Genomic DNA, 13,118 nt, shown 5'->3' with positions numbered 1-13,118 from the left:
AAACTTGAAAACTAGTCTTTCAATTCTCTCCCATCCCATGCCTGAATGGCTGCTTCCTCCTCATTTTATTGATACTTACCTTAACCTGGTTTAATCCTTCAGGTCCTCTCAACTCTAAAATATAAATACTATCATTATCGCCCTTTCACAGATGAGAAAGTGCTAAGATGAGAGTACTAAAAGGTTAAGCCATCTGTCTAGGATCAAGCAGCCCATGATTGATGGAGCTGGAATCTGAGTCCCTCGTCAGTCTAGCTCCCAAATCTATGCATAGAACGCTTATACTGCCTCTCCTTCTGCTGGATGTGACCAATTAAAGAGCTGTGCAACTAAGCCACTAAAAATGCATTATGACCTACTTCTCTAGCCACCCAAGTCTAACAGGCCCCTTTTCTACTGGTGGGGAATAAGCAATGTCTTAGAAAGCATCAGGAAGATGTGTCAACTATGGAGACCTGTATGGGGAAGGCACAGTGGCTCTTCTACCAGGATCCAGCTCAGCTGCTGTATTTTCTATTCTCTCAAATGCCCTAATGTGTACCAGTCTAACAATGCTCATCTTACTTTGACACTACATTCTCTCAGGTTTGCTAAGCATCTGTCCATATTGTCAGGGAAGTGGCAACTTTAAATCAACTTACAATAGGTCCTCTGTACCCACAGATTCTGATCAGTGGATTCAATCACCATGGGTTGGAAATACTTGGGGAAAAAATTTAAGAAAGTTCCGAAAAACAAAACTTTAATTTGCTGCATACTACCAACCATTTGCATTATACTTAAAACAACTCCTTACTGAGGATTTGTATTAGACATTAGAAGTAATCTAGACATGATTTAAAGTATATGGGAGGATGCAGGGGGAAGACGGAAGGACTGTGTGTAGGTTATATGGAAATATTGCACCATTTTACATAAAGGACTTGAGCATCTGTGGATTTTGGTATTTGCAGGAGGGAAAGTTCCTGGAACCAGTACTCCACAAATATAGAGGGAGAATATATATCTCCTTATCTGGGCTCCTTGACTGGTGTTTAGACCTTAATGAAAGTGAAGGTGTTAGTTGCTCAGTCATGTCCAACTCTTTGTGACCCCATGGACTATAGCCCACCAGGCTCCTCTGTCCATGGAATTCTCCAGGCAAGAATACTGGAGTAGGTTGCCATTTCCTTCTCCAGGGGATCTTCCAGACCCAGGGATAGAACCCAGGTCTCCAGCATTGCAGGCACATAATTTACCGTCTCAGCCACCTGGGAGGCCTTCATACCAAGTTGTAAATTGAATGATCAAGTTTGGGGAGTTCATGACTGCCAAGCAGACACACAGAACAGCACCGCTTCCATCCAAATTGCTTCAGCAGTCTAGACAGAGCTGACAAAACAACACAATGTCAGGCAGTGCCTCTGCTCTTGTGTATTTCCCTTCTTCCAGTGAATCATAAAACAATCACAGGATTGGCAGGAGAAACCTAAGAAGTATGTTCAAGTAAAACATGTTTTCATTAGTTCTGCTTCTGTGATTGGAGTTTGCTTAATTTCATTATCAACAAAAAGGTTGCCACTCATATCTGAAAAATCTGATAATTAAGTTAGAATCCACATAGCGCCTTCAGCCAGCACATGCTCATTCATGTCCAACTCTGTGAGATGCCGTGAACTGTAGCCCACCAGGCTCCTCTGTCCTTGGAATTTTTCAGGCAGGAATACTGGAGTGGTTTGCCATTTCCTACTCCAGGGAATCCCTTAGAAAGCAGTGTGTCTCTTTGTAAAAAGCATGAGGAGAAAAATACTTGTGTAGCATCTTTTTACTTACTTTACCATTGCTTTAATGCACTTTAAAATTTATCTATATTGGGAACAAAGAAACAAAAACAGACATTTCTTTGTTTTTCATAAATAGCTACTCTCCATATTTGATAAAAATCTCAAACCATTATTTTAGCTTCCCACAAATATAATACATACAGATTTTTTATCTGAAATAGTGTCAGCAAATTAAGTACCTTGAAACTAACATAACCACATGCAACTGCTGTTCTACTGACTTCCAGGAACAAAACAAAAAACTTTTTATCAAGATGCTCTGGATTTCCTTTTGTTAGTGTTAAGAGATTCAATATTATAATCATCTGCCAGTAATAATTTATAGATTTGAGTTGATTGTCTACAAATAAAATACCACTGGCATTGCTTTATGAGTTCTGGATTTGACATGACATCGACAATACCTCATGGGACAGGCAATACACATATGTGGAAATCAGAAAAAGTAGTGAATGCCCTGGGCTCAAACTACTGACTCGGTATGTGCCTCATTTGGCTCAGTAATAAATTCACCTGCACCAAACCCGTATCAAAAGTCACTAAATCTCCCATATATAAAAATTATTTATATACACCCACAACACATACATACTATGCATACAGTTTTTAACAACATGAAGTAATATTGTCTTCAAATGATGTACCACAGACATTATCCTGGCTGAAATAAATCCTGTAATTGTCATCAAGCTGCTAGAAGCTTTTGAGAGTTCTGAGTCGGGTTACTTAGTTACTTTCATCCTGCCTACCCTTCACCCTGCTTTCATGTCCTGGTAGCTTTTTCTTTCAGAACCACCCTCCTCAACCCAGGCAGATTTCTTTCCCAGGATCACTTGATTGGACTTTGGAGGCAAGAAAGGGCACGCTGAGGGAGCAGGCAATTCTCAGCCACTGTACCTCACACCTGCCTAGATTTGTGATGTTCTCTGTCCTGTTGGCCCCATTCAGTGTTAGAAAGCAGTGATTCAAAGCTTTGTCCCTCCTACCCGCCTTGGTCTTTCTGTAGAGCACAAAAGTGAAAGAAGCCTCTTTAGCAGGGGTGGCAGTTCATTAAAATATACAACTACGTCTCCTAGCTCTGGGGTTCCCATTCTGTACTTGAGACTGCGGGTCACGGATGCTGTTACTAAGGTTCGGTGCGGGATCCATGAGGTTTTCTCCTGGCAGCCGGTGTCAGGATTAGTGCAGCCCTAGCCCAGGAGGAAAGGGCCTAATGAATACCAACTTGGAAACAGGGCTGCTGGCACATTATTTAAGCCTGTACATGCGCACAGTGACACACAACACACACATGGGCCCGTCGTTGGAAGCGACGGCAAGAAAGTATGACAAAGGTTTGCAAGGATAAACCAATAAGGCACCAAGAGAACTTTCTTCCAGTCAATTTAGACAGCTTCAGAATGTGAGGTTAATAATACATAGTAAAAAGACTTCCTAAGGCTCTTGTCAGCTGATTCACTGATAGGTCGCATATTAGTTCCTTCTAAATCTTCACCCTCCTATCTATGCTGAGAGACATTGCTTAAAATTGAACCACGAAAGGGACAGCCCAAAAGCTGTGTATGAGACTAAACTGGGCCTTAAATCCTCACTAAAATCAGAGCTAGCTGTAAAGAAGTTGCTAAACTACCTCACATCCTTTCATTTTATAATTGCTTTCATGAGTATGGATGGTCTGCCTAATGAAAATAAAAATCAGGAGAGAATTGAGTATGAGATGGAAACAGGGGGTGAGCATAAATAGATGGGTTTCTCTGCCTGGGTAGGGGGAGGGGTGGCTGATGCAAGACTTCAGGAAGCAGTGGGTTTAATCTTTGAGGGAAGGGAGAGCAGGGGTGAGAGAGAGAGACTGAAAACAGGCAACGCTAACAACTGGGATGAACCAAAAAACCTCCAGTGCATTACCTCTATTACTGCTCTTTGCCTTAGTATCCTTTCTCTTAACTGTCTTAAATTGTTTTTAAAGTAAATTGGTTGTTCTTTTTAGGTTTGGTATGTTGCCGAAATAAAAAAATAATTGTTTTAAAAGTAAGAATTAAATCACTTCAACCACATCCTCTCACAACTTTTAGATAAATTCTGCATCATCTTTACACTCTTCCACAAAAAAAAAAAAAAAAAAAAGGAAAAGGAACAACCCAAATTAGACACAATGACTGAAGGCAGCAGAATAATCTATGTATTTTCTGGGAAGAGGTCAAGGTGATCAGAAGAGGTCCTCATTTGAAAAACAGGAGAGGAACTGGCCCTCAGGCAGGGGATCTATTTCAAGGTTCTAAGCAGCTGCAGAAAAAGCAGACGAATTAGATGTGCAGAAAGTTCTGTAGCTCGGTGTACCAGGTTTTGTCAAATATACTGAAATTTAATTTTGATTTAGGTGAGTGTTTAAGAGCAGTGCATTTTTATAAACATGAACAGCCTTTGAAAGTTCATGAAGACTATTAACATCATGCTTCTTTCCATCAGCATAGTGCTTAAATCCATTGTGGAAAATACACACTTGTTTACTTAATATCCATAAAGTAAAAGCTGCCCTGGGCTTAAATCTTACTTTTCCAACTTTGGTATAAATGAAGTGCAAATCGTTATACTTGTCATTTTTCTAGAGAGGCCTTCCCAAATTTTAATTGCATTTGCCATTTTAGCTTCTTAAATCTAGTCCCCAGTATTTTACCGGAAAATGCACTGTCACTCCCTTCCCCAACTATAGCCTCACACTCTTCTTGAATGAATGGTTAAACAGATTAGAAAAGCAAACAGCATTTTTAATAGTAAAGTGTGTGTGTGTAGTGTGTGTACGTGTGTATTCAACAATACGCAGGCTTTCATATAAGAATGAGGGAATGGTTCAACAGATTAGAAAAGCAAACAGAATTCTCTAACAGTAAAGTTTGTGAGGGTGTGCTCACCAATATACAAGCTTTCTCAGAAGAGGAGGAAAAGAAAAATATATTGAGGTGGGGTGGGGAAAACGGCTTTCCTTTTGCTACACTGATTCACGTTTCAAAAGCTTAAGCAAGTGTGTTATGGGTCTCATTTGTTGTCAGAGGCTGCAGAGAGCAGTGTCTCGCTGCTTTTGAAATATCTGGCTGTAATCTAGTCCAATGTCCAGGGACAGTCATTTTCCCTCATTGCTGCCAATGTTTGTTCACAGGTAGCCAGCCTCCCTTTCAAGCACCTCATTCAATGATGGGTGTGGTTTCTAATCACAGCTCTCCAGGAGAGGAGGAATAAGAAAAGCAAAAGGACTGTTTAACATGATAAAGGAGGTGGGATGGGGGAGGAGCAGATAAGAGAAGTGTTGGAAATTTACTTAATTACAGGAGGTATATCCAGTTTAGTCCTTAAATGTAAAAAGGAGACCCCTTCAGCTCTATCACTAAGTACTTTCAGAAGAAGGAAGTGGGCTCATTTTTACCAAAATATAACACAAGTTTTTTGTTGGTTTTTTTTTAAGTAAGATCACTAGAGTCTATTAAGAACCACCCACTCCTCCAGCACAAAGCTGCCATCTTAACAGTCTGGAATTGAAGTTCAACCAATCGCCATCCCTTAGGTTAGCACTATTCCAAACATTTATTCTGGACACTTACAATGCTACCTCTAAGTCATTCAAGCAAAGCTGGCACTGTTAAGAATGAGAATGATTACAAGGACTACAGAAAAGAAACTCAAGCTTGCTAAACAAAGCTAGGACTCACACAGAAACTCTCAACATTTCCTAACCTTGTCACTTTCTGGAGGTGTAAACCCATTATGCTCCCCCTCCTCAGTATGACTTAGGGTGTCCCCAAAGTTAGGGAAAGGGCCAAGCAGCTCATCTTAAAGCATCTGGGACACTTTAAGCAGTGGAAGGAGAAGTAAGCTGGAGAAGCCCACGAGAAACTTCCCGCTCACAGCAACCTAAACTTTCACTGTTCACATTATTTTTAAAGACACAAGTATAGGAAATACATTTTCCCAATTGAGACCACACAGTTCACAGAACCCTGAACCAAGTGGACCTTCATTATAATGCCAACCTCAGGATTGTAACCGCCCCCCCAAAGCAAAGGTAAGTTTTGTTGCCAAAATGCAACAAAGTTAAAAATTAAGAAAACGACATATAAATTAAAAACATGGTTCCCCTCAAAAAGGCAGGAAGATAGAGCAGACGTCAGCTGAGCCCCTCTGAGAAGTCCTGGGACAGGTGCCCCCCTGGAAACAGCCCCTTCCCCTCCTCTCCAAGTTGCCCCAGGAGCGGGCGTCAGCACCATTAAGGTAAAACGGAAGTGACCTTGGCAAAGCTACCAACGGAAAACAACCTAGCTCCCTCAACTCCCGCCCGGCTCCTGGTCCCTTGTCCGCCTCCTCCTACACGTGCGACAGGGACACCTACTTGTGGTAGGTGGCGGCGGCGGCAGCTGGGCCGGGGGGCCCGGTCCTGCCCGTGAGCGCAGCGCTTGCCTCAGCGTGGTCCCCCACGGCCGTGGTGCCGCACGTGTCGTGGCGGTCACCGGCGTGATCGGTGGCTCGGGCGCTGCTGTCATCATGGGTGTCGTGAGTGGAGGGGGCTGAGCTGGGGGTGACGGTCCTCGCCTCCGGGCAGGGTGAGGGAGTGGCAGGCTCTCTGGTCTTCTCCTTGACTCCTGGTTCTCCTGCTGCTGAATGGTATCCCAAAGCCAGTCAGGAATAAGCATGGACACTTCAGGGCTGGCGGGAGGCATGTGTTCTTGGCTGCTGAGGTCGGAGGAAATGGCCGGCCTCACAATGATGGTGCGGGCCCCCACCTTGGGTTCGTTGGTGTCACTGCCACTGCTTGTAAGCCAGCCCTGGATCTGGTCCCTCCACCAGCCCAGTATCATCCCCACTGTCACCCCAGGGTGCTCTTCACAGATTCTATATCTGTATCATCTCCATCTATTCTACATCTACATCTATATGAACTACATCTATTCTATGTCTCTATTATTTCCATCTATTCTATATCTATATCAACTACACTTATTCTACTGTTAGCACACATTCCTGTGCATGCACACTGGGGTCAAACAAACTGAAACATCAGAGTTTGAAGCAGAGAAAGGTTTATTGCAGGGCTATGCAAGGAGACAGGTGGCTCACACCCTAAAAGCCCAAACTCCCTTAAGAGTTTAGCAAAGCACTTTTAAAAGCCAGGTGAGGGGGGAGGGGTGAGCTGGTATACAATTCTCTGATTTGGGGAGGGAACAGGGTGGTGTCACATTATCAGTCAGGCTCCAGGAGGCCTGAGGCTGTGTGCTTTTAGTTGTCAAGTAATTAGTGTCTTCTATTCTGTGGAGCCATGAAATTAAAAGATGTTTACTCCTTAGAAGGAAAGTTATGACCAACCTAGATAGCATATTAAAAAGCAGAGACATTACTTTGCCAACAAAGGTCCATCTAGTCAAGGCTATGATTTTACCAGTGGTCATGTATGGATGTGAGAATTGGACTGTGAAGAAAGCTGAGCGCTGAAAAATTGCTTTTGAACTGTGGTGCTGGAGAAGACTCTTGAGAGTCCCTTGGACTGTAAGGAGATTGAACCAGTCCATCCTAAAGGAAATCAGTCCTGGGTGTTCATTGGAAGGACTGATGCTGAAGCTGAAACTCCAATACTTTGGCCACCTCATGCGAAGAGTTGACTCATTGGAAAAGACCCTGATCCTGGGAGGGATTGGGGGCAGGAAGAGAAGGGGACGACAGAAGATGAGATGGCCAGATGGCATCACCGACTCAACAGGCATGAGTTTGAGTCAACTCCGGGAGTCGGTGATAGACAGGGAGGCCTGGCGTGCTGTGATTCATGGAGTCACAAAGAGTCAGACACGACTGAGCGACTGAACTGAACTGCACTGAATCTGTGGAGGGATTTTCACATCTGCAAAACAACTCGGGAAATGTGCATCAAATCTAGGTACTTTAGAGAGAAGCATACGGCATCGAGGAAGGCTTGTCTGAAAAAGCCCCCTAGAATCCTACTCAGTTGCACTATATCTATACCATCTATTAATAAGTCTATTCTACATCTATATCATCTATGTCATGGTCTGTGTGCGGGTTGGAAAAGGATTTCCAGACATGAGACAGAATGAGAGGGAAATAAAGTTTATTAGAGTGGAAGAGGCTGTTAGAACAGCTGGCCAGCCCAAGAGAGAAGGGATGTTGAAAAGGGGTCCTTAGCTCACTTTTATACCCAGGGTACAATGAGTGTGATAGGGGACTTGCGGGTCACTTGCTGATTGGACTAGGCACATATATGGTGTGGGAGGAAGAGTAAGGCAAATACCTTCTCACTATTGGGTAGGAGGGAGACAGGTTATACTTCTCAGGAGAACCTGAAATCCATTAATAGTTACAATGTGGGGGAAGGAAGGACAATAAGGGTCTGGTTTTCTGTTCCTGAATTCCAGGACCCTCCTTGGTTTCATCTGCTCATTCGTCCTTGGGTCACCACATTCCTCCCTCTCTTTACTTTTAGGACCAAATTTTTGGCCCCTGTTGATACTCTGCTCACGTCTAACTATCTACCTATTTTCCTTTTCAAGCATTTGGGAACCCAGTCTCAAAGGAAAAGAGGCGATGACCACTCTGGTTTCTTCAGGCTGTAGGGGCATACTGGGGCTCTGGGTTTCAGTTCCCTTTGCCTGCTCTCTGTCAGGGTGCATTTATGGAGGGAGATGAGAGTCCATGGAATAATAAAGTGGCTTGTTTCAGCATTGTCTAGGTGTTGGTCGGGAATATTCTTGTCAAACTATCACTCGGAGATTTTTTGTTTTCTAGAAGAAATCAGCTTAATGAGAAATTTAAAGATATATGGCCTAAAGACTAATAGAAGTAGAAAAGATTCTGAGGAGCTAGCCAGGAGAACCAGGACTAGACTTTGGTTTGTGACATTAGTGTTTTTCCAGGTAAGAGAAGATGCAAGAATTTGGGCTCATAAAAACCTTTACCTGAAAGCATCTGACCCTCTGAAGGCCAGTTCTTTTGGGTTTTTCCCAGAGCACAGAGTGCCTTATTTCTGATCTCCACCCTGAATTTCTTTCAAGGGGTGTTGAAGGTCAACAGCTTGCAATGGTCATGATGTAATCTTTGTAGAGATAGCTGGCAAGCACCAATTTCCAGTCAGCAGGATCCCTTCATAGTCACATATTTGACCATGTTTGGGGGGCATTTCATGGCCATTGTGTCCCACGGTGCTGGGAAGGCTCATTCCCAGGTCTTGGGAAGATCCCATTGAGAGGCCACTCAGTGTGCTGTTATTGGACCAGACCTTGAGAGTAGCAAAAGTCTCTGGACCATACCTGTCTTACTAGCCTCTTGGTCCAGGAAAGTATTCCCTCTTGTTGCTTCTTCCCAATTCTAGAGTTACATTATTACAATCATTGATCTCATATGAAACTGCATATCAGCATTTTATCACAGGCTCAGGCACACATTTAGTAACATAAGAAACAGTTCTGAAACAAGTGACACAGAAAATAATATAGCTAGCAGGTATTAGTAAGGTCATAAGCAAGAATTTTGGAGAAGGAAATGGCAACCCACTCCAGTATTCTTGCCTGGAAAATCCCATGGACGGAGAAGCCTGGTAGGCTACAGTCCATGGGGTCATAGAGTCGGACACGACTGAGCGACTTCACTTTAAGCAAGAATTTAAGTCAAGAACTTTCATTAGGTATAGCCCAGTATACCCCAGGTCATCTGACTTAGTTAAATGACTATAGCCATGTGTTAATCTCCTGGTGTACATCATGGAGCCTCTGACCTTTATCCAAAGATTAGTCGTTGAGATAAGCTTTAGAAACAAACTTAGAATGTCCTTTCTAATAACTTAATTAATTAAACCTTTTAGCAATATAACATAACAACAAGGAACTATCTCAGAAATGAATCGTACTAAACCAGGCCTTAATTAGCAAAACTAGAACTTAATATTAAGTGAAATATAATTTTTTGTCATTGTGAGGACATTAACCCTGTAGCCAGGGAAGGCTTTAACTCATCAAATGAAAATGAGGTTTGTCAGGGAGCAAGGAAAGCCAAGCGGCCACCTTGGATTTCCCACAGCCCTGACTCTTTGATTTACAGCTATTGTTCACCTATTTCTAATTCCCCGATTTAGGAGTAGACTGTTGCCATGTTTTAAGGACATCAGGATAGCAAAGGTCTAACAGTGAGGACTTATTTTTTGTAGAAGCAGAATGAGCTTTGCCTATATGTACCATAATCTTAAATAATACTTATTTACTTTATCAAAGTAACAAAAGATTTTAAAAACAAATATAAATCACTTAAAGGCAAAGAAATTCATAATCCATTAACAAAAGTTTCATTCTAAGAAAACTTTGTTCTCTTAACAAAGAGAGTAGAATAAATTCCAGTCTGTTACCAGTTTACCAGATAAGAAACAAAGAAAATTTGTTTATTGGTTAATCTTAGATAAGTCTTTTCCATAAATCTTGAAGTAGCAGTATTCTTGCAGTTATCAGAGTGAAACCATAGAAGGCATGTTTAAAATCTGATTAAATTCCAATTGACAAAATAGCCTGGTCATTGCTGTGAGATGTAACACTTCAATATGCTAACTAGCATTATAGTTAACCACATTTTCTCAGGGTATATCAGATCTATATGAATTCCATATAACTTTAGGATATCTATATTAATAACATCAACCATTCAGTATAACCTGAGAAGATTTGTCACCCCTTCAATAGTACTTCCCATGTACTTTAACATGTCCAATGAACCCAGGTAGTTTAATAGCTCCTTGGGATGTCTCAGGGGCCCTCTGAAGCATCCCAAAGTTAGCTAGAAGTTAAGTTATTTAAGAAGTTTTGTCGATAAATATCAAAAGGGTTTATAACAGTCAGATAGAATCATATAGATCACTGTAAAACAATATATTCATTTAACCAAAGTATTAAGGAAGATTTCAAAGGTAAACATAGAACATATCACTTCAGAGGTAAAGAAACTTAAAATCTATTATCAAAGGCAGTTCAACATCTCAAGAAAACTTGTATTTATGCAAAAAACTCTTCCCTTGGGGTCCACTTTCCATAAAATCTTCTTATCACTATCTGTACCCATTACTTTCCTCACCCATCCTGAAACAGCCACCTATAAGTCAGACCTACTCATGTTTCCATTTATAAAATGTAATTTCATTCCTCATACCTTCTTTACTGAAAACACACATCCTACCTTCCTCAAGCAACCAAGAAGTGACTTTTATATTAGCATTCTATAGATTGGTGAACATAGACAATTTCTAAAAAAAAAAATTCTATAGAACATCTCAGGATGCCATCAAACATTATTCATTAATAGTCCAAAATCTCTAGTTTCTCTGTAAGAGGAAGTTAGTATTCAGTAATGAATGTTTCAGAATCTTATTTTATTTGGAAATGACCTATCTATTCAATAAACTTCTGTTACTTAGTTTAGCACAACCCTAGAAATTCAGGTTACCAAAATCTAGAGAGACTGTTTTAGACAGACATTTCTAAAGTATGGTTATTCTTAACAGAGTTTATCTAAAAGCTCATATCTCATTTACATATTTTTTGGAAGTTTCTTCTCTTGAGGTTCTTTCCTTGTGGATAAACTTGTAATAGATAATAACAATATAATAACACATAACTTATAATAAACCTAGGGACAGTGAAAATAGTATGCTTAATGTTAATAACTCTTGGACATGCCTATATTAGGTTAACAAGCAAACATTAATACTAGATATCTAATACTGAATATTTCCCAGTTCATGTGAATCTTAAATTCATTTAGGTTAATTTCTCTTGTATTTAGAATTATCTCACTTGTAAGTGCTTACTTTTCTTTAGGCCAATTTAGAACTCATTTACAACTTCAGCAATATTATCAAAAAAACAAAACACAAAAGACACACACTGAGACATGCATAAATCCAGACAGACAGACAGAGATCTCAGTTTTCTGCGAGATCTCATAATTTTCTGCTTGAGCTTTAAAATATCACTTTGACACCACCTCCCCGGCCCCCACCCTCTTTTTTGGCTTGCAGTTCTAATCTGGCCAAGGTTGAGGTCTCAAAGTTGGTTGTGTGTTTCAAGGACATGGAAGGGGTTAACTTCAAGCTTTTCCCTAGGCAGGCCTTTTGACAAGCTAGTTTTTTTTTAATTGCATATGCAAAAAGAATTGGTCTTGCAATTTCCAAGAAAAAAAATTTTCATTTTAACCAGATTTCTCCAGAGTCTAAAGAATATCATGGCCATCCTGTGTCAAAAAGTCATCTTTCCTTTCTGTAGTCATAGTTCTATAGCTAAAATATAGACCAAATAGTGCTCAAACTGACTCTGATATCAGGCGATATCAGCTGATAAAAATCTCTGGTGGGAAGGGAGGTCTTCGTCACATCAGAAGAATCTGAAGGGTTAAGGGAGTTTGCAGGAGTGGGGGAAGCTTGGTATTTCTCTACCCTGAGAAACAGAAGTAGTTAGAAGGGAATTCTTTAGGATGTTCAGGAGTGGGGAAAGCTTGGTTCCCTCCACACCCGTGAGATGAGTGTAGTTAGAACATTCTTTAGAATGTTAGGAGAGGTTTTAATCCTTCAGGCTTTTGAATATAGGAGAAAGACTTGGACCAAAGGGAACCTCAGAATCCTTTCCTAGAAATCATGCGGATATGAAAGGTCGAGTAGGGGTCGCCTAGGAAATCTGGTGGAGAGAGTCAGAGGGGGACGGGAGATAAGGAGGCAACAGACAGACACGTGAGGCATGAGTCCTGAAATCCGAATTCTGACTGAGGGCCATGAAGGACTGAATGTGAGGAGATTCTGGGTCGTTTCCCTGCTCTTGGCAAGAGCTAGTGTGCCATTCAGAGGCCATTTTGGGGGCGTCCCCCAGTTTGTATTGAGGCCAGACCTTTCACAAGGTCAGAATTTTCCCGTCTCTGAGAATGTAGCCAGGGGGTGAGTCTGAGAGGGCTCCCAGGACACCCAGAACCCACTCTTAGCCTACCTGCCATAGAACGTGGGTCCTGAGAGTCACCGGCTGACAGAAAGGCGCCCCTTTGTCCCAGGGATCTCTCTGTGCCACTAACGGCATAAAAATGGCTGCCCTTCCCCACAGCCGTGTCCGACAGTGAGAGGCGACCCCCGAGAGCCGTGCAGCTAGGGCACCGTGTGACCCGGGCAGAGAAAGACAGCTTCCCGGGAGCAACAGGGTGACGCACGGCTGGGAGACTCCCTGAAACGCGGAGGGCACTCTTGGCATGGCCCAGAGGCAACACCGAGGCTCCTGTAACCGAATC

This window comes from Cervus elaphus, chromosome 1 (genome assembly GCF_910594005.1).
Source record: "Cervus elaphus chromosome 1, mCerEla1.1, whole genome shotgun sequence".
Classification (NCBI taxonomy): Eukaryota; Metazoa; Chordata; class Mammalia; order Artiodactyla; family Cervidae; genus Cervus; species Cervus elaphus.
The sequence above is the reverse complement of the archived record's forward strand: the minus strand, read 5'-3'. Positions refer to the sequence as shown.